Here is a 23,405-nt window from a genome sequence, read left to right on the forward strand (position 1 = left end):
ACGATTGGAGTGGGAAAGTACAGAACTAAAATAAAATGCCGACACAAATTGTGGTTAGCTGGTGTCTCTAAATGTTCTTGGTGTTGACCCTGATCCAGACAGAGAAATGTGTCAGGACAGCGTGTCACGACAGTGTGTCAGGACAGCGGGTTGGGACAGAGTGTCAGCACAGTGTGTCAGGACAGCGTGTCGTGACAGTGTGTCAGGACAGCGTTTCAGGACAGCGTTTCGGGACAGCGTGTCGGGACAGCGTGTCGGGACAGCGTGTCGGGACAGCGTGTCAGGACAGTGTGTCGGGACAGCGTGTCGGGACAGTGTTTCAGCGCCGTGTTCCAGGGCATCAGAGATAATGCAGCAACAAATAAACAAAAGAGAAGAGCGATTCCAGCTACGGAAATGTGAAACAGTTTATCATTAAACCGTTTGAGATATTCAGTGATTTTGACTTTTTTAAATCTGTGATCTTGCTTTTGTGCATTTTCATTTGCAAGTGCACTGAAATTAGAGCAGCACATGCAATATATATATATATATATATATATATATATATATATATATATATATATATATATATATATATATGGATGGATGGATTTAACATGCTCCTGTGTGGTAGAAATCATGCGTGGTTACAGTTTGTGTCATTATTATTATAAGCCTCACCTGATTTACCTCAGGAGCACAAATACAGAGATGCTCCTTGGTTACAATTGTACTGCTTGCCATTTACTAGCAGGACTGGTATCACTGGAAATACCGTCCTTGACAATCAACTACACAACTTTTTCCATATATGGAGTTGTTACCGAAGCACACATATATTCAATACTTGAAAAACAACATACTGTATATGGAAAGAGTTGTATAGTCCTGTTGCAGGAAATGTGGGGAGGTGCATGTGCAGGGTAAAAGAACAGTGCAAAAAGTCTGTATTTTTGCTTTGCCAAAGCTTTTGCACTGTAGTTCTATCATGAAACAAACTCTACGAAATAAACCATTATCTTGGAAGAAATTGTTTGTGTTTTTCTTGATAGAAGAAGACCTAGGTATTCTTATCTACAGCCTTCTAATATTGTGTGATGTTAACAATCACTGCTGTTTCTTATTGTAATTACTTAAGCTTGTGTTCGTTTTTAATCATTTTGATAGATTGTGTTTTGTGTTAGAGTGCTTTGAGCTAAGTTGCCTGATGATTGCCTGTGTAACTAGATCAGTCACAATGTCTTTATGAAAGCAAGGTGCCAGCGCTGTCTACAAACAGATACAAAGGATCACGTTTATTTTTGGTGCTGGCAGTACACAGCTGTGCACTAGATGGCGCCGGCTCTTCCTTCTATAAAGTCACTGGCTGATCTAGCCTGGGTATGTATGCCTATGGCAGACAACTAGAACTGAAGATCTGCTCCTGAGCTTGAAGCACATTAACACAGTGAGAAGTGAAGGGAGCAGTACAATGACTCTTTAATAATGAGCAGTCCTGAGCCACTGTGTTTCCCTGATGTCTGTGTAAGGACTGGGCTGGGGGAACTCACACAAGTCCAAAGGACACACGGAATTTGTAAAGAATGTACACGACACAGGCAGCACAATGATTGTCAAGGACAGTATTTCCAGTAATACCAGTCCTGCTAGTATTATTATTTATTTCTTAGCAGACGCCCTTATCCAGGGCGACTTACAATTGTTACAAGATATCACATTTTTACATACAATTACATTATTTTTTACTTTCTAACTGCTGAGTGCATTTATTCTTCATGTTGTGTGGCTCTGTCCACTCTCTCTAGAAAGATCATGTAAGAATCCTGCAGGTTTTTAGACAGTCTGATGCGTTGTGTGCATTGCGTATCATTACATTTAAATCATTGCTCATCTTTTCACACCCAGGCAACATAGTGACCATGGCTGATGGTTTCCCTTTGTGGAACACAATTGCCAGAGTTTAAAATGTTTTCTGTCATGCTTGAAATTGGCAAGTGCTGTATTAATTGCAATATCATATCATTTTAATAAACTCATAAACAATATGGGGGATGATTCTGTGTTTGAATTTTAAAATGGCGCTATATAAATCTGGTGATACGTAAAATATGCTATAATACAACAAATATAATTCAGATATTAATATACTAACTAAAATGGAAGTTTCTGGAGGAAACTTTGTCTGTGTTGTAAAATGCGAGAAGTCAATAGTCATGGTCATGTCCAAGGTCATTTTTGGATAGGGCATACTTGGTTTCCTTTACAGGTTCTATAGTAAACATGACTATCTGCAGTGTGTAAGGAGATATATACTGTCAAAACTGTGAATTGTCCAGTTTGTCTATCAACCAGAGGTCAAATGTCAAAGGTCAAGGTCAAGGACACTAGGAGCTCTTAAAATAAACAAACCCCCTGGGCCGGATGAGATCCTCCCAATAGTACTCAAAGAAATGAAAGAAGTTATTTACAAACCGCTAACCAAGATCATGCAACAGTCTCTTGACACAGGGGTTGTACCGACAGACTGGAAAATAGCAAACGTAATACCGATCCACAAAAAGGGAGACAAAACCGAACCAGGTAACTACAGACCAATAAGCCTGGCTTCTATTATATGTAAACTTATGGAAACTATAATAAGATCTAAAATGGAAAATTACCTATATGGTAACAATATCCTGGAAGACAGTCAGCATGGTCTTAGGAAAGGAAGATCGTGTCTAACTAACCTTCTTGATTTTTTGGAGGATGCAACATTGACAATGGATAATTGCAAAGCATACGACATGGTTTATTTAGATTTCCAGAAAGCTTATGACAAAGTCCCGCATAAAAGATTAATTCTCAAACTGAACGCAGTAGGGATTCAAGGAAATGCATGCACATGGATTAGGGAGTGGTTAACAGGTAGAAAACAGAAAGGACTGATTAGAGGAGAAAACTCAAAATGGAGCGAGGTAACCAGTGGTGTACCACAAGGATCAGTATTGGGTCCTCTGCTATTTCTAATCTACATTAATGATTTAGATTCTGGTATAGTAAGCAAACTTGTTAAATTTGCAGATGACACAAAAATAGGAGGAGTGGCAAACACTGCTGCAGCAGCAAAGGTCATTCAAAATGATCTAGACAGCATTTAGAACTGGGCAGACATATGGCAAATGACATTTAATAGAGAAAAGTGTAAGGTACTGCATGCTGGCAATAAAAATGTGCATTATCAATATCATATGGGAGATACTGAAATTGAAGAAGGAATCTATGAAAAAGACCTAGGAGTTTATGTTGACTCAGAAATGTCTTAATCTAGACAATGTGGGGAAGCTATAAAAAAGGCCAACAAGATGCTCGGATATATTGTGAGAAGTGTTGAATTTTAAAAGGCATGTCGTATGCAGACAGTCTAAAAGAACTGAATCTATTCAGTCTTGAACAAAGAAGACTACGTGGTGATCTGATTCAAGCATTCAAAATTCTAAAAGGTATAGATAATGTCGACCCAGGGGACTTTTTTGACCTGAAAAAAGAAACAAGGACCAGGGGTCACAAATGGAGATTAGATAAAGGAGCGTTCAGAAGAGAAAATAGGAGGCACTTTTTTACACAGGGTGAGGGTCTGGAACTAACTCCCCAGTAATGTTGTTGAAGCTGACACCCTGGGATCCTTCAAGAAGCTGCTTGATTAGATTCTGGGATCAATAAGCTACTAACAACCAAACGAACAAGATGGGCTGAATGGCCTCCTCTCGTTTGTAAACTTTCTTATGTTCGTATGTTCTTTGTCTTGTTATTGTCATGTGAGTTCCTAAGAACAGCTAACGGCACAATATTCTGCATACCAATAAACACACCCAGGTATGTACTTCTGGGCAGTCTTGGTGGAACATTTGCCATTTGATTAGTCATTACTGATGTCATGTATAAGGCCTTATCTGGTGCGATGATAGGCATAATGGGGGCAAGTTAAGTTTGCGTGCAACAATAAGAAGAAACCGGAGAACACAATGCCTGCTTATACAACATTCCTGCAAAGTAATTAAAGGTTGTGTCAGTGGGTAGTAACAGTTTGTTTTGTAATAGTAATAAAAACAGTAAAATCCACTAAAGACAGCCCTGTAAATACCGGAAAACACGCGTGTATTAAGGTAGGCTTGCAGCACAATAAAAAAAAAACAAACAAACATGGTTTTTAAAATTAATAAAAGCAATAAGTATCATCTTTATTAACTCATATTATATTTATTGTTCACCCTCAAAACGTGTACCTAGGTAATTATAGACAATCGATGAAAAATTAACCAGCAAGGAATCGTCATTGTAAAACAACCACATTAAACACTGTGTTAATATCAAAAACATGCAACCCTGTGAATATCGAAAAATAAGTTCATACTGTTGGCCCACAACGCACTCAAAAATGTTTCAACGTGTTTTTAAGATTAACAATAAAATTAATAAAAGTACCAGTTTCATTAAAAAAAAAAAATGAAAGCAAAAGTGACTAAATTTGTTTTTATAACGCGTACATTGATAAGAACGCTGGAAAAGGAGCAAAATACAAATATTCATTGCAAGACTCAAATGCACGAAATACTGTTAATACAAAAAAACAACAACAAAAAAACCACGTACAAATACACTAAAAGGCAACCCTGTTAATATCAGAAAACATGTTTGTATTTTACTTACTTTCAGCACCCTCAAAAAAGCTTCACAACTGGTTTTAAAATGAATAACACCATTAAAAAGAATTACGTGTACCTTAAAATAAATTCAAGTTAAATTAAATTCAGTTTTCTTATCATTCGTCTTCATCGCTGTTGTAAAACAAATTGGTAAGCTCGCTGTACAGCCGTGTGTGTGTATTGGCTGGAACATTCAGTATGAATCGCATTATATTTGTGTAACGACCAGGACAATTGTATTGTTGCAGGACTTGTTGTCTGTCCCGTTTGTCTTGTCTATCTTTTATGTTATGTGTATTGTAAGGGGAACGGGTCACGTCGTTAGTTAGCAGCGGGAAGAGGGGGGCTGCAGACCATGGGTCGATTGGTTGAGCCGGACAGCGGCGGAAGATGAGGAGAGGTTATATAAGGTGGTGGATGAGTGACAGAGGAGAGACTGAGACTGAGAGAGAGAGAGAGAGACAGCGACTTGAGAGAAAGCGAGAGAGATAGCAATAGAGGATAAATAAGGGTTTGTTGTTTTAGTGGCGTGAATTCCGGCCCCTGACAGGAATTCTCTGTTTATTAAAATAAAAATTCGAGACTGAGAATTCCACACTGTCTGCGTGAGTCCTGCTTCATAAACCTGTCAAAAACGCTACATTATTATTCATAACCCGACGTTGAAGAGAGACCGACATCTATTTATTTCCCAGCAACACCGGCGAGTATTGGAGACCGGTGATTATTTGAAGTTTTACAGTATACACAATATTTCACTTATTCCTTATATAGAGTCAGTTGACAGCTACCACCAGCAGCATTCCTAAAGCAGCATTGACAATATTGTCTACTGTACAGTAATGTATGTGTGTTTCAGTCCTATAGCGTAGTAAGTTTATGTACAAAACACAAATCGGATCACTACAAAAAGTAACAGCAACTAAATTCAAATATATTGGAAGAGCTGAGCGAAAAAATCGAGTTGATCGGTTGAACACTGTAAGAGGAGATATTGTTACAAAAGTTAGGCGGAATAATAATAATAATAATAATAATAATAATAATAATAATAATAATAATAATAACTAGAATGGAAGTTTCTGGAGAAACTTCGTCTACGTTGTAAAATACGACAGGTCAAGGTCATTTTTGGATATGGCATACTTGGTTTTCTATACAGGTTCTATAGTTAACATAACTATCTGCAGTGTTTAAGGAGCACTATACTGTCAAATCTGCAGTTACAAGATTTGGCCACCAGAGGGCAGACAGAGAAAGTTGGAATGTGGCATTTCTCTGGGCACTGCGCCCACATTTAAAATCGGATCACTACAAAAATGAATAGCAACTAAATTCAAACATATTGGAAGAGCTGAGCAAAAAAATCGAGTTGATCGGTTGAAAACTGTAGGAGTAGGAGCTGTCCAGTTTTTAGCTGTCATTCTTGAAACAGCAAAATGTCCATATCTGACTCTGGGAAGGTCACAGGTGAACGGAACCCGCGCTGACTTTTAGAGAACCAGTAGGTTTCTATACATGTTCAATTGTAATAATTATAAGCTTTTTAATTTTGGGGGGTCATGACCTGTTACCCCCAAATCCACCAGTCCGATCACCACCAAAAGTAATAGCAACTCAAATGAGATAGAGTGCAGTACTTGTGCAAAGTTTTGAGTAGATCAGTTCAAAGCCCTAGGAGGAGTTGCGTGCGGAAGTTTTGTCAGAAACTGGAATAATAATAATAAAGAAACCGAGAGAAAACAATGTCTGCGTTTTACAACGCAGACAATAATAACTAGAATGGAAGTTTCTAAAGAAACTTCGTCTGCATTGTAAGTTGTTTTGGATAGCGTGTAATTTTAATAGTGCGGTAGAAGTGGTTTCAATAGAGAAATTTGTTTCATAAGCATTCATATCCTGTTATTTAGCATTTGACTTTAAACGAGAGGCCAAAGCTCAAAGTCCAAGACATTTTGAGAAAGGTCTTAATTGGTGTCCAATTGTGCTTATGAGCATATGTGCAGTATTTTTGGACCACACCGTTTGGTCCCACTACATGCCCCAGGAACTTGGCTTCACGCCGCAGTAGGTCACATTTTTTAGGGTTCAATTTCAGTCCAGCACTACAAACACAGTCCATGACCCAGCGCAAGTTCCTCAGGGCACCGTCGAAGCTGGAAGCATGTACCAGCAGATCATCCAGGTACAGCACGCACTCGGAATGGGGCACAGCAGCCAACACCCGCTCCATGAGGTGCTCGAAAGTGGCTGGTGCATTGTAGAGATCAAACGGCATGACGGCAAACTGCCACAGTCCCTGCCTGATGGAGAAAGCTGTCTTTGGTCTGGCCTCTGGAGCGAGCCCCACTAGGAGACCTTTAGTTTACAGTCACAGAACCTGTAACTCACTGAAGTATATCGTTTATTTTGTATAATACCTGGATATTAGTATATGTTACAAAAAAAAAGACAATATAAAGGGGTCTTTGCTTAGGTCACAGGTCAAATCTAATCGTCTAGAGGAATACGTCTTGTTTTTGTAATTAAATTTAACATGAATGTTCACATAACTAATTACATAACAAATGCTCCACCAAGACTGCCCAGATGGACATTACACTGGAAAAATAATTCTCTGTGCTGGACTGCAGCTATCATGCTTCTTGGTGTACATGCTAACGTAGACACAATCATAGACAAAACAAGTACACTTTCATTGCGCTCACTGTCACTCAGGTCACTCTTTGCATTATTGTCTATAGACGTGATATAGGTGTTGCATAATTACTACTGTTACTTCCAATGCAATATGGCATTGCCACATATCTATCCAAAACCATTGGTTTACAAAATGCATTTGAATCTCACTCAGTAAAAGTTTTTTTTTTTTTTTTCTAGAACAGCGCCATGGAGAATGAGGACCAAACTGTGCTTACAATTTTAGAAAAGCAAATTATGAAGGTATGAAACAGAGACTAACAGAAGTAGATTGGAGTAAAACAGAGAAAACATCCACAGAAAAAGAATGGCTGTTTTTTTAAAAATATAGTACTAGAGGCGCAAAATAATTACATCCCAAAAGTAGACAAATCTAAATCTAAAACAAAATGGCCGAAAATGGTTTAATAGATCAATTAAAAAAATATTCAGTGAAAAAAGGCACTTTACAGAGCGTTTAAAAGGGACCAAAAACAAAGACCACAGAAAGAGAACTTGGAACTGCAAACACAAGTCAAAAAGGAAGTTAGAAAGGTCAAGAGAGAGATAGAAATCAATTTTGCTAAGGGGGCTAAAACCAATTCCAAAATGTTTTTCCAATATTATAACAACAAGAGAACATTCAAATAGGAGGTTAAATGTCTAAGAGACACAAATGGCAAAATTATAGACTAAGAAAAAAATACAGATCCACAAAAAGGGAGACAAAATCGAACCAGGTAACTACAGACCAATAAGCCTGACTTCTATTATATGTAAACTTATGGAAACTATAATAAGATCTAAAATGGAAAATTACCTATATGGTAACAATATCCTGGGAGACAGTCAGAATGGTTTTAGGAAAGGGAGATCATGTCTAACTAACCTGCTTGACTTTTTTGAGGAAGCAACATTGACAATGGATAATTGCAAAGCATACGACATGGTTTATTTAGATTTCCAGAAAGCTTTTGACAAAGTCCCGCATAAAAGATTAATTCTCAAACTGAACGCAGTAGGGATTCAAGGAAATGCATGTACATGGATTAGGGAGTGGTTAACATGTAGAAAACAGAAAGTACTGATTAGAGGAGAAACCTCAAAATGGAGTGAGGTAACCAGTGGTGTACCACAGGGATAAGTATTAGGGCCTCTGCTATTTCTAATCTACATTAATGATTTAGATTCTGGTATAGTAAGCAAACTTGTTAAATTTGCAGATGACACAAAAATAGGAGGAGTGGCAAACACTGCTGCAGCAGCAAAGGTCATTCAAAATGATCTAGACAGCATTTAGAACTGGGCAGACACATGGCAAATGACATTTAATAGAGAAAAGTGTAAGGTACTGCATGCTGGCAATAAAAATGTGCATTATCAATATCATATGGGAGATACTGAAATTGAAGAAGGAATCTATGAAAAAGACCTAGGAGTTTATGTTGACTCAGAAATGTCTTCATCTAGACAATGTGGGAAAGCTATACAAAAGGCCAACAAGATGCTCGGATATATTGTGAGAAGTGTTGAATTTAAATCAAGGGAAGTAATGTTAAAACTTTACAATGCATTAGTAAGACCTCACCTAGAATATTGTGTTCAGTTCTGGTCACCTCATTACAAAAAGGATATTGCTGCTCTAGAAAGAGTGCAAAGAAGAGCGACCAGAATTATCCCGGGTTTAAAAGGCATGTCGTATGCAGACAGTCTAAAAGAATTGAATCTATTCAGTCTTGAACAAAGGAGACTACGTGGTGATCTGATTCAAGCATTCAAAATTCTAAAAGGTATTGACAATGTCGACCCAGGGGACTTTTCTGACCTGAAAAAAGAAACAAGGACCAGGGGTCACAAATGGAGATTAGATAAAGGAGCGTTCAGAAGAGAAAATAGGAGGCACTTTTTTACACAGGGTGAGGGTCTGGAACTAACTCCCCAGTAATGTTGTTGAAGCTGACACCCTGGGATCCTTCAAGAAGCTGCTTGATTAGATTCTGGGATCAATAAGCTACTAACAACCAAACGAGCAAGATGGGCTGAATGGCCTCCTCTCGTTTGTAAACTTTCTTATGTTCGTATGTTCTTTGTCTTGTTATTGTCATGTGAGTTCCTAAGAACAGCTAACTGCACAATATTCTGCATACCAATAAACACACCCAGGTATGTCCTTCTGGGCAGTCTTGGTGGAGCATTTGCCATTTGATTAGTCGTTGCTGATGTCATTACTGATGTCATGTATAAGGCCTTATCTGGTGCGATGATAGGCATAATGGGGGCAAGTTAAGTTTGCGTGCAACAATAAGAAGAAACCGGAGAACACAATGCCTGCTTATACAACATTCCTGCAACGTAATTAAAGGTTGTGTCAGTGGGTAGTAACAGTTTGTTTTGTAATAGTAATAAAAACAGTAAAATCCACTAAAGACAGCCCTGTAAATACCGGAAAACACGCGTGTATTAAGGTAGGCTTGCAGCACAATAAAAAAAAACAAACAAACATGGTTTTAAAATTAATAAAAGCAATAAGCATCATCTTTATTAACTCATATTATATTTATTGTTCACCCTCAAAACGTGTACCTAGGTAATTATAGACAATCGATGAAAAATTAACCAGCAAGGAATCGTCATTGTAAAACAACCACATTAAACACTGTGTTAATATCAAAAACATGCAACCCTGTGAATATCGAAAAATAAGTTCATACTGTTGGCCCACAACGCACTCAAAAATGTTTCAAAGTGTTTTTAAGATTAACAATAAAATTAATAAAAGTACCAGTTTCATTTAAAAAAAAATGAAAGCAAAAGTGACTAAATTTGTTTTTATAACGCGTACATTGATAAGAACGCTGGAAAAGGAGCAAAATACAAATATTCATTGCAAGACTCAAATGCACGAAATACTGTTAATACAAAAAAACAACAAAAAAACCACTTACAAATACACTAAAAGGCAACCCTGTTAATATCAGAAAACATGTTTGTATTTAATAATAATAACTAGAATGGAAGTTTCTGGAGAAACTTCGTCTGCGTTGTAAAACACGACAGGTCAATAATAATAATAATAATAATAATAATAATAATAATAATAATAATAATAATAATAATAATAATAATAATAATAAAGAAACAGAGAGAAAAACATGTCTGCGTTTTACAATGCAAACAATAATAAAGAAACCGGGAGAAAACAAGGGCATCGTTTACATGTGTAACAGGTTTAATACAGTTTAATTCTACCAGTTTAATTTCACCAAAACTCAACTGTGATAATGAGGTTAACTGTTCTGACACCTTGTGAGACAAAGGGAGTGGACAACGCCCTTTTAAATAGTTCCGGTTTCGGGTTACCTCTGCCCAGTCACTGCTTGAATGGAAAGAGGGTATGTTGTCCTCCCGTTTATCAGTTGTTCATCATTGTTTTGAATGTTTTTATATTAGGGTTTAACGGTAGGATCTAGTAGACTACACAGCGATAGCATGTAAGCAGGGTTTTGTTCAATTTTGTTTTTCTGCAAATGCATGTTATAATTGTACTGTCTACTGGGGCCAGTCACTGCTTGAATGGAAAGAGGCAATAACCACAATAAACTGCCTGCCGTGCCTGAATTGTGTCGTCTGTGTATGATAAGGATAGGGGGACAGAGTAGCAGAAGCGAGAATAATAAATTAAACACAACGCAGAGACATTCACATTACCGGAGCAAAAGAGAACCGGTTACACATGCACAAGTCGTGACAGTTTTCCTCACGACTTGTTTGCAGTACTTTTCAGGAAATGCGTTGCTTAAAAAATCGGCAATACCAATGCAGATTACTGAATTCATAGCCATTTAGGGGAAGGGATATTTAAATGTACGTGTCTGCTTACTAAGTAGGAAAAGAACGACTCTGAATATCGTGAGGAGAGCTTCATGCGTTGCCATGAAGATAAAAACATTTAACAAGAGAAATGAATCCACGTGTTGTCGCGCACATTCTGAATTACACCGCGCATTAGCTACTTGTTTGTCTGGTTACCTTTCCAACACACACACACACAATTATATAAAATGTAGGTTTTACTACTTAGAATTTATATTTGTGTGTGTGTGTGTGTGTGTGTGTAACATCTAAAAGTTACATTTCATTAACACTAGAACCGCCTTTTACAATACATGCTTTTATTTTGAATATACATATACAAGCTGTTGTTATCTCTACTGGACCTGGCAGCCATCAATTCCTTCGTTTTGTACAGAGTAGGAGAGATTTCATCTTGAAGCTAGCCACAGCACTTCAGCAGAAACATTTCCTTCAGAAAACTGCAAAGCAGCAGGCTGCAGCAGCGCAACCTGGATTCGGTGCTGCGAGTGAGACACACACGCAGGATAAATCATATGTTACTTTCGTTTGAGATTAAAAACTACTTTTGTTTTTACAGTTTTGTATGTGCATATACTAGTTTACACACTAGTTTCATTTGAAATGTTTATTTTATTATATTTCCTTTTTTGTAGTTGTGCTTTATATGTGGTAAGTTAGAAAATAAACCATTTTATGATTAATTGTTCATTTAAATAGTGTTTTGGCTGTGCAGATGTTTGATGTAACGTGCTTGAATATAACTTTTGAGTTGTATCTGATAGTTTGTCTTTCATTTTAATAGTGATGTTGTTTAAAATGTACCGGCGGTTGTAGGTATGAGTAACCGCGGCGGTTCTAGTGTTGAAGTCGTCCATAAATGTACAGTGTGTGTGTTTTGTTCGGCCTTTCTGCTGGAGATTAGGTGATATTAAGTCAGAAGAACGGGATCTTGACTGCTGAAACCTCGTGAGCCACAAGCACGATTCCTGCTCCGGTTTACATGGGTTTTTACAGCTATTTTTATCATGAGAAAGCGATTGACCCTGCCCTTAAAGTCACGCTGGCCAAAAACATTCTTTTGCTGTTGCACGATGTATTCACATGACAACGTCACCCAGTCATGACTGTAGAGTCGATTTTCAAGTGCATGTAAACCAAGCCAATGTCTGCGTTTTACAATGCAGACAATAATAATATTAACAAGGAAACAGAGAGAAAATAATGTCTGTGTTTTAGAACGGACACTAGAGAGAGAGAGAGAGCAGGATTTCACTTATTTTCAAGGTTCCATATAACTTTTTAGGCAGACCCAGACATAGAAATTGAAGTTTAAAGCACTTTCGTGCCATTTTTATTATTTACAGAAAATCTAAATCAAAACAAAATCAAACAAAAACTCCCACCTGGAGCACTAACTAAACTGTTTTCAAGAGTCTAACTAAAATCGGATGGCTAAGCTGTTAACCAGTTTTTTATTATTTATTTATCTTCTACTTCTTATCTTCTTATTTATTTTATGTTTTATTTTTTAAACACACAGGTCTAATTGCAGTGACAGCCTCTCCCCTCACACAGACTGGAGACTGCCCTGAACAAACATTTTATACAACATACACATTATATACCTGCCTGCTAATTGCAGGCGGGTGACCTTCATTAATCATTAGAGCATTCTGGGGAATGTAGTCCCTCAGCCTCTAATGGACTACATTTTTTACTCCTCCTCCCCCTAGTCTGTCACACATATATATATATATGAATTGGACATCAAAGAAAAAACGTCAGGATTATTTGCAGCTATGGAAGAACCCTCACCTCAGCTGGCATACTGTAAACATGATGATATTGTGAATCCTCACCTCAGCTGGTATGCTGTGAATTTCATGCTGTCCAACTAACCTCTCCCTGTCAACTCCTGCTAATTGTACTGTACCGTCCCCCTGGACCTCTCGCTCACTTTCTCGATGAACTCGACTATCTCCTCTCTTGCCTCCCCTCTCTGTCTACCCCAACAATATCCATCTCTCCAACCCCAGCCACTCTGCCGGATTCCTTCCTCTCTTTCACTTTTCAGCTTCTCCCTCTCTCCATCCCCCCCCCACCCACAAAGCTGGCCGTCAACTGGACCTCCCCTTCTCCAGGGCCTGCTGCCTCGCCACCCTCTCTGTCACCTCCTTCCTATTGACTCCTTCTCCCAGCTCTCTGTAGACTCTGCTACCTCCACCCTCTTCTCCTCCCCCACCTCCTCCCTCGACTCCCTCTGTGCCCTCACCTCACGACCTGCCTGCCCCTCCCGTCCCCAACCCTGGCTCTCTCGGCAAGAACCGAACTGCGCTCTGCTGAAAAGAAATGGAAGAGAACCAAACTCCCTGCTGCCCTAGACCTCTACCTCCTCTAATCCTTCTCTTCTACTTTCTCTTCTGCTAAACACTCCTATTTCCAATCTATTATCCTATCCTATCCCCATCCCCTCCTACTCCAACCCCAACACCCTCTGTCTCCCCTACTAATTCACCCTCTTCCTCCTCCTTCTCTCTCCTCTCAGACTCTGACCTCTCCTCCCTCCTCCAGGGGCATAAACCCACCACGTATGCCCTGGACCCCCTCCCCACTCATCTCTTTCAAGCTGCTGCTCCTGCTCTACTCCCCTTCATCTCCTCCCTTCTCAACACCTCTATCCTCTCTGGTCTCTTTCCCTCTGCCTTCAAACAAGCCTCTATCACCCCCTCCTCAAAAAACCGACTTCCCTCCCTAACTACTGTCCTGTCTCCCACTTACCCTTCCTCTCTAAAACCCTCGAGCGGGCCGTACACCGCCAGCTCTCTGCTATCCTGTCTAACCACTCTCTGCTCTACCCTCTCCATCTTGAACAAAGAAGACTACGTGGCGATCTGATTCAAACATTAAAAATTCTAAAAGGTATTGACAATGTCAACCCAGGGGACTTTCTCGACCTGAAAAAAGAAACAAGGACCAGGGGTCACAAATGGAGATTAGATAAAGGGGCATTCAGAACAGAAAATAGGAGGCACTTTTTTTACACAGAGAATCGTGGGAATCTGGAACCAACTCCCCAGTAATGTTGTTGAAGCTGACACCCTGGGATCCTTCAAGAAGCTGCTTGATGAGATTCTGGGATCAATAATCGACTAACAACCAAATGAGCAAGATGGGCTGAATGGCCTCCTCTCGTTTGTAAACTTTCTTATGTTCTTATATAGTGTTACTTATTATAGAATTAAGATTAAATTAAAAAGGTTACACAGTACAGATTTCTTTCTTTCTGAGGTACGTACTGATGTCCACATTTCGAGAAGTTTAACAATAACAAAATGTTGGTTGACAACAAGAAATAAATGATAACATGCTCATGTTTACAGTTTTTAAAAGAATATTCCGAAATGAAAATGATTTTGTAAAGACATGAATGCATTTTATACGTTTATTCCTACCAAAAATGATTTATTTGGAATGTCACTTGTGCTGAGTTAGAAAATAAACATGCTGCTCCGTATTACCAGATTTATATAGCACCATTTTAAAATTCAAACACAGAATTATCCCCCATATTGTTTATTAGTTTATTAAAATGATATGATATTGCAATTAATACAGCACTTGCCAATTTAAAGCATGACAGAGTTGTAATTGATAGGAAAACATTTTAAACTCTGGCAATTGTGTTCCGCAAGGGAAAACCATCAGCCATGGTCACTGTTGCCTGGGTGTGAAAAGATGAGCAATGGTTTCAATGTAATGATACGCAATGCACACAACGCATCAGATTCCCGGGTTTAAAAGGCATGTCGTATGCAGACAGGCTAAAAGAATTGAATCTATTCAGTCTCGAACAAAGAAGACTACGCGGCGATCTGATTCAAACATTCAAAATCCTAAAAGGTATAGACAATGTCGAGCCAGGGGACTTCTTTGACCTGAAAAAAGAAACAAGGACCAGGGGTCACAAATGGAGATTAGATAAAGGGGCATTCAGAACAGAAAATAGGAGACACTTTTTTTACACAGAGAATTGTGAGGGTCTGGAACCAACTCCCCAGTAATGTTTTTGAAGCTGACACCCTGGGATTCTTCAAGAAGCTGTTGATGAGATTCTGGGATCAATAAGCTACTAACAACCAAACGAGCAAGATGGGCTGAATGGCCTCCTCCCGTTTGTAAACTTTCATATGTTCTTATGTAAAAACCTGCAGCATTATGAGGCAGATGTGGTTGTTTGATTTTCCAGGATGCCTTCTGCAAAACAATGGAAATTCAATGACAAAAACGTAGTTAAAGTAACGTTAAGGTTTGGTTGCAAAAGCCATGCAACATTAATTCTGCACCCTTATGTGTATGCTTCCCTTCACACTTGACATCCCATATGACATTAGCAATGACATCATCAATGACATCACCAAGCACATGACAAATTCTCCCCGAAGACTGGCCATCCGGACATAACACTGGGAAATCATAGTCCTTGTGATTGGTAACATGTTCAGTAACTGTATTAACATTCCCACGAAGTTTGCTGTCAATGTGTTCTTTAACAAACAACAAAATTCCTTGTACTCAGAAATGTGTAATAAATGTTGAGGTAGTGATGAGTATTAGATTATTACTGAACATGTTATCAATCACAAGGAATATATATATATATATATATATATATATATATATATACAGTGCCTTGCGAAAGTATTCGGCCCCCTTGAACTTTGCGACCTTTTGCCACATTTCAGGCTTCAAACATAAAGATATGAAACTGTAATTTTTTGTGAAGAATCAACAACAAGTGGGACACAATCATGAAGTGGAACGAAATTTATTGGATATTTCAAACTTTTTTAACAAATAAAAAACTGAAAAATTGGGCGTGCAAAATTATTCAGCCCCCCTAAGTTAATACTTTGTAGCGCCACCTTTTGCTGCGATTACAGCTGTAAGTCGCTTGGGGTATGTCTCTATCAGTTTTGCACATCGAGAGACTGAAATTTTTGCCCATTCCTCCTTGCAAAACAGCTCGAGCTCAGTGAGGTTGGATGGAGAGCATTTGTGAACAGCAGTTTTCAGTTCTTTCCACAGATTCTCGATTGGATTCAGGTCTGAACTTTGACTTGGCCATTCTAACACCTGGATATGTTTATTTGTGAACCATTCCATTGTAGATTTTGCTTTATGTTTTGGATCATTGTCTTGTTGGAAGACAAATCTCCGTCCCAGTCTCAGGTCTTTTGCAGACTCCATCAGGTTTCCTTCCAGAATGGTCCTGTATTTGGCTCCATCCATCTTCCCATCAATTTTAACCATCTTCCCTGTCCCTGCTGAAGAAAAGCAGGCCCAAACCATGATGCTGCCACCACCATGTTTGACAGTGGGGATGGTGTGTTCAGGGTGATGAGCTGTGTTGCTTTTACGCCAAACATAACGTTTTGCATTGTTGCCAAAAAGTTCGATTTTGGTTTCATCTGACCAGAGCACCTTCTTCCACATGTTTGGTGTGTCTCTCAGGTGGCTTGTGGCAAACTGTAAACAACACTTTTTATGGATATCTTTAAGAAATGGCTTTCTTCTTGCCACTCTTCCATAAAGGCCAGATTTGTGCAGTATACGACTGATTGTTGTCCTATGGACAGAGTCTCCCACCTCAGCTGTAGATCTCTGCAGTTCATCCAGAGTGATCATGGGCCTCTTGGCTGCATCGCTGATCAGTCTTCTCCTTGTATGAGCTGAAAGTTTAGAGGGACGGCCAGGTCTTGGTAGATTTGCAGTGGTCTGATACTCCTTCCATTTCAATATTATCGCTTGCACAGTGCTCCTTGGGATGTTTAAAGCTTGGGAAATCTTTTTGTATCCAAATCCGGCTTTAAACTTCTCCACAACAGTATCTCGGACCTGCCTGGTGTGTTCCTTGTTCTTCATGATGCTCTCTGCGCTTTAAACGGACCTCTGAGACGATCACAGTGCAGGTGCATTTATACGGAGACTTGATTACACACAGGTGGATTCTATTTATCATCATTAGTCATTTAGGTCAACATTGGATCATTCAGAGATCCTCACTGAACTTCTGGAGAGAGTTTGCTGCACTGAAAGTAAAGGGGCTGAATAATTTTGCACGCCCAATTTTTCAGTTTTTTATTTGTTAAAAAAGTTTGAAATATCCAATAAATTTCGTTCCACTTCATGATTGTGTCCCACTTGTTGTTGATTCTTCACAAAAAATTACAGTTTCATATCTTTATGTTTGAAGCCTGAAATGTGGCAAAAGGTCGCAAAGTTCAAGGGGGCCGAATACTTTCGCAAGGCACTGTATATATATATATATGTGTGATTTGCCAAAGATCTTTATATATATATATAAAGATCTTTGGCAAATCACATCCACACTGAAAACCCTAAGAGTTGCTTTTACTCTTAGAAATTGAGTGAAACTAACACAATTTTTGTATTTTGTTGGTTTAATTAATTAAGTTTGTGTACCTTACTAAGTAAATATACTGTATTTCTTTGAGTACACTTTACTAAATTAAATAGACTTCCTACTACGACTTCATCAGCTCAGTGGCTATGCTTCCATTGCAGTGGATTTATTCGCTAAAAGTTTACGGATTAAAAAAAATATGCGACAGGCTCAATGGAAATGGGTATAATTCACAAAAACGTGTACATTTATTCGAACTTTTAAAAACCCTAGACCTTAGGGTTTTAGGAAAGTCGATATTTTCAGAAAATGCGAATTAAAATGCCTTAATGCGCATAACTTTAAATTGAAACAATTTTATTTGCATAAAATAAGCGAATCCCTCAAAGTGCACTGCAGCTCCTAAGGAAGTGCTTTACTGGGAGGAAAAAATGGCGACTTACAGTAACAGGTGCAACTGGGAGACTGCATATTCTGCACAGCTAGGCAGCTTATACAGAGCGATAGCGATTCTCTTTTCTGTTGGTATCGGTGATCTTGGGTTGAACTGTTCTGGATTAACGGGTCAAGTTTAGTGCACAGTTAGTTAAAAGCTTCCCTGGTCATCCTGAAATGGGTACGCCAGCGTTGATCATTAAAATGATCTTGCACGATATTTTCCCAAAATATATTGCAACGCTTGTACGCCCACTTCCGCGGTGGATTCCGTTTTGTGGTTGTGAGAAGTAACCGCTCCAGGTGATACAGCTGCCTTCTAGATCTTCGTCTCCTAATAATACTGATAACTGCTGAAGCAAGCTGGAGTAACAGCATCAGTATTATTTGGCCTTGTTCAAGAACATCCTGAAATTGAGTTTTTTCTGCTAAAACCATTTTGCTTGCTGAAAAGTTAACTGCTGTTGAGAACACGTGCGCAATGGCTTTAATTCTCCAGTTTGAACAGAATAATGTAGCCTTTAATATCTATACGTCACACTTCATGAACACCAATCTTTCCTGTACTAATGCTTTTATGGCATGAATTTTATTCATATAAAAATGACTCTGATAAACTCATACATTTTAATGAATATTTTATTGTAAATATATAAATAAAATGCAGTAATAAATGTAATTAATTACAAAGAAAATGCAGTACATTTACCATGTATAGCATTCTGCCTTCCCCTTTTTCTTTTGCAATTTAGAAGTATAGTGACATCAAACATTAGCCTACATAAGAACATAAGAACATAAGAAAGTTTACAAACGAGAGGAGGCCATTCAGCCCATCTTGCTGGTTTGGTTGTTAGTAGCTTATTGATCCCAGAATCTCATCAAGCAGCTTCTTGAAGGATCCCAGGGGGTCAGCTTCAACAACATTACTGGGGAGTTGGTTCCAGACCCTCACAATTCTCTGTGTAAAAAAAAGTGTCTCCTTTTTCTGTTCTGAATGCCCCTTTATCTAATCTCCATTTGTGACCCCTGGTCCTTGTTTCTTTTTTCAGGTCAAAGAAGTCCCCTGGCTCGACATTGTCTATACCTTTTAGGATTTTTAATGTTTGAATCAGATCGCAGCGTAGTCTTTGTTCAAGACTAGATAGATTAAATTCTTTTAGCCTGTCTGCATATGACATGCCTTTTAAACCCGGGATAATTCTGGTTGCTCTTCTTTGCACTCTTTCTAGAGCAGCAATATCCTTTTTGTAATGAGGTGACCAGAACTGAACACAATATTCTAGATGAGGTCTTACTAATGCATTGTAAAGTTTTAACATTACTTCCCTTGATTTAAATTCAACACTCCTCACAATATATCCGAGCATCTTGTTGGCCTTTTTTACAGCTTCCCCACATTGTCTAGATGAAGATATTTCTGAGTCATCATAAACTCCTAGGTCTTTTTCATTCTTCAATTTCACTATCTCCCATATGATATTTATAATGCACATTTTTATTGCAAAACACTGTTTGAAACCCCCTTCCTAAGCTACTAAATGGAGAAATGAAACAATGGACCACAGTATAGTGTAGGCTATTCAACACATAACTTAAATAAAAAAAAATTGTAGCGATTTGCTAACTGGATAAGTGTCAACATGAAGGAGACTGCCAAAATGTCTCTGTAACTTCAAATGTAGAACCTATTTAGATGAAATACATGCTATAACTTTAAGAACTGAAGTACTAATTAGGAACACAGGCTGCTTGTTAAGGTGATAATTATTTCTCTTTGTAGCATGATGAGAGTTAGCCAGGCAGAAGTTTGTAAACGTGGTGGTGGGGATTATTGGGGTGTACTGTCGTAGTGCTTGGAAACCGGCTTCAGTGTAATTGCATTGAGACGTTCTCTTGGCTTGTGCCATTCTTGGAGATCTACAGCGGAAGTATTCTGTAACGATAAATGCTAATTTGGCAGTATTATTGAACAGCCTTGTCCTCCACGCTCCGTGTTAGTGCTTTGGTATTATAGGATTTTAAGGTTGTTGCAACAACGATGAATTGCTTATTTTAAACTTGTCATTTTACCGCGGTTGTATTACAACTGTGCATTGATTCCGATATAGACAAATGGTTAATGTAATAGTTGGACCAGTCTAAAGTACCAGTTTGCTTGGTGGTAGTTAATCATTTAATTTTTAGCATTTGTGCACTTGAGATTTTGCTTTGGGGATATTTTTATTTCTTTTCACTTAAAATATCTCAGCATGGAGCCGGCCAAGAACGCTGCCTGTGGATGCAGCCTGCACATGTGTATCCTTTACTCATACTCCTGCTGAAAGCCCCTTCCAACTGCCCCCACTCACCATGCACCCTGCTCCTACCACACCTGTATGGCATAGTCAGATCATGGGGGTCAAAGTGTGCTTCTGATAGCAATGAGAAATAAATAACAATAATTAAATAAAGCCAGCTGTGTCCTTATACCTGAGTGTGGAATTACAGGGAGAGTGGCATGAAAAGGAAAGGGAGCCTTTGGAGAATGCAACTGCAGGGATATTTTACAGATTGAGCCCTTGGACACTGCGGCCCTTTGTCAACGTTGCTGAGGATAGGGCACTTAGCTAAATGCATGGAATGGAAACATTAGCCTGTGTGTATATGCAAAAATGACCAAAACAAGAAGGGACAGTAATACTAACTTTTACTAACAAGATACCGTAGCAATATATAGTGTTGTTTTTCATTTGCAGTACTGCATCCAAGTCTTTATTTATTAACTGTTTTAAAAATATCTTTATATGAAATAAATATTCCTGCTCAGAAGAGCACCAATCAATTTCTGATCTCCTGAAGGGGGCTTAGTGCGCGGGGACTAAGGTATTAGTGATACACCAATAGTAGTTGATAAGAGAGGTTCTATCCCTCAGTAAACTTCAGATGGCGTAGTCAGGCTAGGTTCCAGATATTGGAGGTCGAGGTTGCCACATATGCATCTCAGGTAAGTTCAACCATTTTGCACAACAGCACAAAATAAATGAAATATTATGGTCTTTGAATGAATATCTGCTGTGCTAATGTGAGAGCTGGGTCTCTCTCTCAGAACATACTAATCTCTGTACTATCTGCTCTAATCTCTTGTGAAACGTTACTTTATCAGGCACGCTGCTTCTTGTAATCCCAGTTTAAGAAAGCTGCAGGACAGCAGTCGTCACGCAAGGGCAAAAACATTGAAACACACCCGCCCATATTTTATTAGTAATTAAGTCACTTGAATTTTGAAGGTGAATTTCTGTCCCGAATAGAAAACTACATGGAAGCACAAATTACCGGTAAAGGTATGACCAAAATTGCGTGCCAGAAAGGAGATGAGACTTTTTTATTTTATTTTGCATGTTAACCAAGCCAATGTCGATTCTGTTCCTGTGTTGCTGTTACCGAGATGAGAAAGAGTATTTGCAAAGACATTGAAACAAGTGAAGGAGTAGCCTACAGAAATACAACTGAGTGTCCAATGTGCATTAACAGTATCCATTAGGAATAGTGCATTTATTACTACATTTTACAATAGAGCCAGGGATGTTATAAAAGGCTGCTAGACTGAGGGGATGTGTACAAACACCTCTGCTGGTGACGGAGGGTACTGCAGGTAAGTTTATTGCCGTCATTTGGGAATGTGAAGAGGGAGGAGGGAGCAGGGACTGAGGAAGCAGAGAGGAGGGAGCAGAGATCAGTGAAGAGGGAGGAGGGAGCAGGGAAGAGGGAGAAGGGAGCATAGAGCAAGGAGGAGGGAGCAGGGAGGAGAGAGGATGAAGCTGGGAGCAGAGAGCAGGGAGGAGGGTGCAGGGAGGGGAACTGGGAGGATGGAAGAGGGAGCAGGGCGGAGGTTGCAGGGAGGAGGGAGCAGCGAGGAGATTATTATTATTATTATTATTATTATTATTATTATTATTATTATTATTATTATTATTATTATTTGTTTATTTAGCAGATGCCTTTATCCAAGGCGACTTACAGAGACTAGGGTGTGTGAACTGTGCATCAGCTGCAGAGTCACTTACAACTACATCTCACCCGAAAGACAGAGCACAAAGACAGAGCACAGCCTCCTATTATGACACTTTTATCCAAAGCGATTTACAGAGTCTGGGGGGGGGGGGGGGTGAACTATGCTTCACAACTGCTGCTGCTGCTGCTGCAGAGTCACTTACAATACACTTCCAAGAGAACCTTGTTTGTTTTACGTCTCATCTGAAGGACGGAGTGCAAGGAGGTTAAGTGACTTGCTCATGGTCACACACAGTGAGTTCATGGCTGAGCCGGGATTTGAACCAGGAACCTCATGGGATTAAGGCCTTTTCATTAACCACTGGTCCACTAAGCCTGCTTTTGTTTACCAAAAATAACATAATGCAAGACCACTGGTTACTAAATAGAGGTATATATAATTGTATGCCGCATTGCCCTCTTCTTACTTATACATTGCACTTTGCTTCAATACCGTGCACCACCACAGTGGAGTTTCAAACAACATGCAGGGATCATTTTGTTCAAGCAAGTTTCACTAAGTTGCTCAAATCAAGATTGTTTAGCTGTTGTGGCTTAACCCTTATATAATGCATAGTGAAAGCATAGCAAGGTGCAGTATCACACAGTGAAAGCATAGCAAGGTGCAGTAACACATAGGGAAAGCATAGAAAGGTGCAGTAACACATAGGGAAAGCATAGCAAGGTGCAGTAACACATAGGGAAAGCATAGCAAGGTGAAGTAACACATAGGTTAAGCATAGCAAGGTGAAGTAACATATAGTGAAAGCATAGCAAGGTGCAGTAACACATAGTGAGCATAGCAAGGTGCAGTATCACACAGTGGAAGCATAGCAAGGTGCAGTAACACAGTGAAAGCATAGCAAGGTGCAGTAACACATAGGTTAAGCATAGCAAGGTGAAGTAACATATAGTGAAAGCATAGCAAGGTGCAGTAACACATAGTGAGCATAGCAAGGTGCAGTATCACACAGTGAAAGCATAGCAAGGTGCGGTAACACAGTGAAAGCATAGCAAGGTGCAGTAACACATAGTGAAAGCATAGCAAGGTGCAGTAACACAGTGAGCATAGCAAGGTGCAGTAACACATAGGGAAAGCATAGCAAGGTGAAGTAACACATAGGTTAAGCATAGCAAGGTGAAGTAACATATAGTGAAAGCATAGCAAGGTGCAGTAACACATAGTGAGCATAGCAAGGTGCAGTATCACACAGTGGAAGCATAGCAAGGTGCAGTAACACAGTGAAAGCATAGCAAGGTGCAGTAACACATAGGTTAAGCATAGCAAGGTGAAGTAACATATAGTGAAAGCA

This window comes from Acipenser ruthenus, chromosome 4 (assembly GCF_902713425.1).
Source record: "Acipenser ruthenus chromosome 4, fAciRut3.2 maternal haplotype, whole genome shotgun sequence".
Taxonomy (NCBI): domain Eukaryota; kingdom Metazoa; phylum Chordata; class Actinopteri; order Acipenseriformes; family Acipenseridae; genus Acipenser; species Acipenser ruthenus.